Source organism: Pocillopora damicornis, chromosome 7 (assembly GCF_964200805.1).
Source record: "Pocillopora damicornis chromosome 7, jaPocDami1.2, whole genome shotgun sequence".
Classification (NCBI taxonomy): domain Eukaryota; kingdom Metazoa; phylum Cnidaria; class Anthozoa; order Scleractinia; family Pocilloporidae; genus Pocillopora; species Pocillopora damicornis.
Window position 1 is genome coordinate 25,548,308 of NC_142676.1, and position 5,450 is coordinate 25,553,757.

Here is a 5,450-nt window from a genome sequence, read left to right on the forward strand (position 1 = left end):
TTAAACTTTCTGAAACTCGCGATAAACTCATTTCAGCGACTTTGCATCACTGAGAAGGTAAGTAAATAATCATAAAAATTTCATACTAACCTGTGTGAGATGGGTTCGCTCACTAATAGGAAAACCCTGATGCGTTGCCTAAAGCAGTTATAGGAAAAAGTTATGGTCCATCAGCACTACAGGTTTTTTTTTCCATCTTGACCTCGTGGCTCAGTTCGGATCAGAGCAGGACTGGACTGCTTCATAAAAAGAGAGCCATAAAAACAAGCTGAGATGCAACAGAGAGGAGAATCCAAAGCTAGGACATAACCACAGGTATGTTAAATGTCTCAACAAAGAATGTATACTATAGTCTAGTCTAGTCTACTCTAGTGCAAGAGTTGAGGTTGTCTCGAGTTTGGCAGAATCAATATAAAAGAAGAGCGCGCCTTTTTTTCCATTCAAGAGCTTAAGACATTTTAACTTTCTGCAACTCACGATAAGCTCATTTCAGCGACTTTGCATCACTGAGAAGGTAAGTTAATAATTATAACAATTTGATACTAATCTGCGCAACATAGGTTCGTTCACTGATAGGAAAACCCTGATGCGTTGCCTAAAGCAGTTTTAAGAAAAAATTATAGTCCATCAGCACTACAAATCATCTAAAAGAGGTAATGCCAGCATCTTTGATTGCAACAAGCTTTGTTAGATTTCTTTTTTCCAGGATGACCTCGTGGCTCAGTTCGGATGAGAGCAGGACTGGAGTGCTTCATAAAAAGAGAGCTATAACAACAACCTGAGCTACAACAGCGAGGAGAATTCAAAGCTAGGACCTAACCACAGGTATGTTAAATGTCTCAGTAAAGGAAGTCTAGTCTTGTCTAGTGTAGGAGTTAAGGTTGTCTCGAGTTTGCCAGAATTTATATAAAAGAACAGCGGGCGCTTTTCCGGTTTAAGAGCTTTAGACATTTTAACTTTCTGTAGCTCAAGAAAAGCCCATTTTCAGCGGCTTAGCATCACTGAGAAGATAAGTAAAGAATTATAACAATCTGATACTAACCTGTGTAAGATGGGTTCGTTGGCTGAAACAAAAAAAACCAAATAGCACATCGAGCGCTTCATAGGTAATATGTAATCACTTGTAAGAGTTATTCTTTCTTCTAGACTATCTAAAATTTCCTGTTTACAGAACCTTTTGGGTGATTTCCTGATTAATTGGTGTAATAACAACGTTTCACAATGTGACGTATTTAATATTTCAACATCTTTTTTTTTCTCTGAACAGTTTTCTGTTTTCAGGGGAGAAAAACTAGTGTTTTCAAACAAGGCCTAATCAGCAGCCCATCAGAAAGGTGACAGATGACGATTAACTGTAAGTATTCGATTATGAAACAAATTAAGGACAACTAACACGATACCCATTGTTACATATTTCGTATGCTCAAAACACGAATTGTCTTAAATAATTGAAACTGAAACTAGCTTCATAATATAATTTTTATTTCATTGATGTTTTCTCAAAACATCAGTATATTATCAGTCTTTATTAGCAGTCTTTTTGCATGTAAGTCAAGTGTAGATAAATGTATTGCCATCTACTCCATTGTAGTTAAGGCCATCCGGTTCAGTCCATTAAGAGGAGTCTTTTCCCGTCCCGTCCCTTCCAGTCCAGTTCCGTCCCGCTCAAATCTATTCGTTTCCGTCCAATTCCATTCATTCCCTTCCACCTAAGTACATTTCAATCTACGATAGCCCAAGTCCATATAAGTCAACAGCAGTTGAGTCTAGTACACTGAAGTGCAGTGCAGTGCAGAGCATTGCAATCCGTAACACCTCGGCTCATTTCTGTTTCATCCAGTCGAGAACAACTAACTGCCGTTGAGTCTAGCACAACGCAGTCCTGCTCAGTCAAGTAAGGAACAACCAAGTGCATTGCAGCCCGTCCAGTCAAGTGAAGTGCTATTCGAAAAAGTCCACATTAAAGCCCATACAAGTGTATTTCAGTCCAGTCTTGTCTTCAGTTGTCACACCAACACAATCAAGAGCGTCTACCTACGGCATTGTCGTACACAGGTCTTTTTTAATGATACCTTGATAAAAGTATACCAAATAACTGAAAAGTAAACAAGAATAATTGATAATTAATCAAGGATAAAATAAAGAAATAAAATATACACCTCAATCACTGAAAACATTGATTAATTCTTGAAGAACTAAAGAAATGATGAAGTAATAGGGAGATAAATAAATATGTAAATAAACTGATATATTAGTAAGTTGAGAAATAGGTACGTTGTAAAATAAGTACAATTTTATCGTAGGGTCTATATATAAACAATATTGTTGCAGAATATTAAAATATAGCACCACGTTGCCTTAAAAGTTTGCAACGGTTTTTTCTCACAAGACTCAGTTTTCCAAAGACATCAGCTGACCTTTTGGAAAGACATAGGCAATCACAGGGTCACTAGTGATTCATGGTTGACTTGAAACACTGGGATATCAGTAGAGCAGAATTGGAATGGATAATCATAACAACAAGCTGAGCAACACCTGCGAGGAGAATCCGAAGCTAGGAGGTACATTAAATGTTTGAGCACAAAAAGTGCTACATAGTATAGTATACTATAGTGTTGAAGTTAAAGGACGGATATCAGTAGAGGAGGACTGGAGTGCTTCATAAGAGGATAGCCATAACAACAAGTTGAGCTACAACAGCGAGGAGAATCCAAACCTAGGACATTACCACACCAACTTTAAATTTCTGAGTAATTGATTAAAGGCTAGTTGAAGCGGATTGCCTTCCTCTTAAAAAAATACAACATAGTTTAATATAGTAAAGAATTGAATTTAAGCTGCCATATCAGTAAAACAGGACTGGAGTTCTTCATGAAAAGATAGCCATAACAACAAGCTACAATACCGAGGAGAATTCAAGGCTAGGACATAACTACAGATATGTTAAATGTCTCAGGAAAGGAAGTATAGTATAGTCTAGTCTAGTATAGTGCAATCTAGGAGTTACGGTTCTCTCGAGTTTGCCAGAATTGATATAAAAGAAGAGCGGGTTTTTTTTTCCGATTTAAGAGCTCCAGACATTTTAACTTTCTGCAGCTCAAGATAAGCTCGTTTTACGCGGCTTTCCATCGCTGAGAAGGTAAGTAAAGAATTATAACAATGTGATACTAACCTGTGTAACATGAGTTCGTTAACTGATAGGAAAACCCTGCTGCGTTGCATAAAACAGTTGTAAGAAAAAGGTATGGTCGATCAGCACTACAGGTCATCTGAAAGAGGTAAGGCCGGCACGTTTTGATTTACAACAAGTTTTGTCATATTTTTTCTTTTAAGCATCGCCTCGTGGCTCACTTTGGATCGGAGCAGGAGTGGAGTGCTTCATAAAAAGATAGCGACAACCACAAGCTGAGGTAAAACAGCGTGGAGAATCCAAAGCTAGGACATAACCACAGGTACGTTAAATTTCTGAGTAATAGATTACAGGCTAGTCGAAACAGAAAAAGCACTACATAGTGTAATATAGTAACGAATTGAATTTAAAGCTGGGATATCAGTAAAACAGGACTGGAGTGCTTCAGGAAAAGATAGCCATTACAACAAGCTGAACTACAACAGCGAGGAGAATCCAAGGCTAGGATATAACCACAGGTATGCTAAGTATCTCCGGAAAGGAAGTACAGTCTAGTCTAGTCTAGTCAGGTGTAGGAGTTAAGGTTGTCTCGAGTTTGCCAGAATTTATATAAAACAGCGCGCCTTTTTTTCGATTTAAGACCTTGAGACATTTTAACTTTCTCCAGCTCAAGATGAGCTCATTTTTAGCGGCTTTCCATCACTGAGAAGGTAGGTAAAGAATTATAATACTGTGATACTAACCTGTGTAACATGGGCTCGTTGGCTGATAGGAAAACCCTGATGCGTTGCAAAGAGCAGTTGGATGAAAAAGTTATGGTCAATCAGCACTGCAAGTCATCTGAAAAGAGGTAAGGTTGGCATGTTTCCATTGCAACACGTTTTGTCAGATTTTTTCTTTTAAGCATGACCTCGTCGCTCAGTTCGGATCAGAGCAGGACTGGAGTGCTTCATAAAGAGTCATAACAACAAGCTGAGCTACAACAGCAACGAAAATCCAAAGCTAGGACAACCACAGGTAAGTTAAATTTCTGAGTAATAGATTAAAGGCTAGTCGAAGCGGATTGTCTTTCTCTTAGAAAAGTGCTACATAGTACAGTATAGTAAAGTACTGAATTAAAAACTAAAAATATCGGTAGAGCAGGACTGGACTACTCAACGAAAAAATGGCCATGGGAACGTCGGTGGGTTCGTTGGCTTATAAGAAAACTCTGATGCGTTGCATAGAGGAGTTGGAGAAAAAAAGTTATGGTCGATCAGCACTACAGGTTATCTGAAAGAGGAAAGGCTGGCATGTTTTGATTGAAACAAGTTGTTAGATTTTTTTTTTTCAGCATGACCTCGTGGCTTCCTTTGGATCACATCATAAACAAGTAGCACATCGAGCACTGCATAGGTAATATGTAATTATTTGTAAGAATTAATCTTTCTTTAAGGCTATCTGAAATTTCTTATTACAGAGCTTTTTAGGTGCTTTCCTAATTAATTGGTTTAATGACAACGTTTCACTACTCACTATGTGACGTGTTTAATATTTCAACACCTTTTTTTCTCTGAACAGTTTTCCGGTTTAAGTGGAGAAAATAGTGTTTTAAAACAAGGCCTAATCAGCAACCCCTCAGAAAGGTCACAGATGACGATTAACTGTAAGTATTCAGTTATGGCACAATTCAAGGCAACTAACACGATATCCATTGTTACATATTTCGTATGCTCAAAAACACGAATTGTCTTGAAAGATTGAAACTGAAACTAGCTTCATAATATAATTTTTATTTAGTTGATCTTTTCTTAAAACATCGGTATATCATCCGTCTTTATTCGTAGTCTTTTGCATAAAAGTCAAGTGCAGATTAACATATTGCCACCAACTCCATTGCAGTTTATGCAATCCAGAACAATTCTTTTAACTTGCTTCCAGCGCTGTGCAAAGCTATCCTGTGTGCTCTAGTCCAATGAAGCAATGAAGTACATTCACGTGCAGCGCAGTACAGTCTGTCAGTTTCATTTGGAAACGTGGAATGCAGTTCGGTGCAGATCAGTTTAGCGAGGTGCAGTGAACTGACTGTCCTGTATGGTACTTTCCAGTTCAATCCAGGGTAGTGCAGTGTGGTGCAGTCTGGTGAAGTTCAATCCAGGGTAGTGCAGTGTAGTGCAGTCTGGTGAAGTTAAGCTCAGGCAAAGACAGTCCAGTCCAGTTAGGTACAGTGCCGTCCAGTCCAGTCCACTCCACTCCGCAGACGTGTACTCCAGTCCAGTTTAATCCGGTCCAGTTCATTAAATGGAGTCTGGTCCCGTCCCGTCCCGTCCAGTCCAGTCCC

General features: G+C 38.6%; 1 long non-coding RNA gene across 1 annotated transcript; it reads left to right on the forward strand.

The window, feature by feature from the left end:
- Positions 1-714: 714 nt before the first annotated feature.
- On the forward strand, positions 715-2,136 carry LOC149043305 (uncharacterized). Its single transcript, XR_016188251.1, has 3 exons — positions 715-825; positions 1,268-1,354; positions 1,841-2,136. It is a non-coding gene; the product is annotated as an uncharacterized LOC149043305 (long non-coding RNA).
- The last annotated feature ends 3,314 nt before the right edge of the window (positions 2,137-5,450 follow it).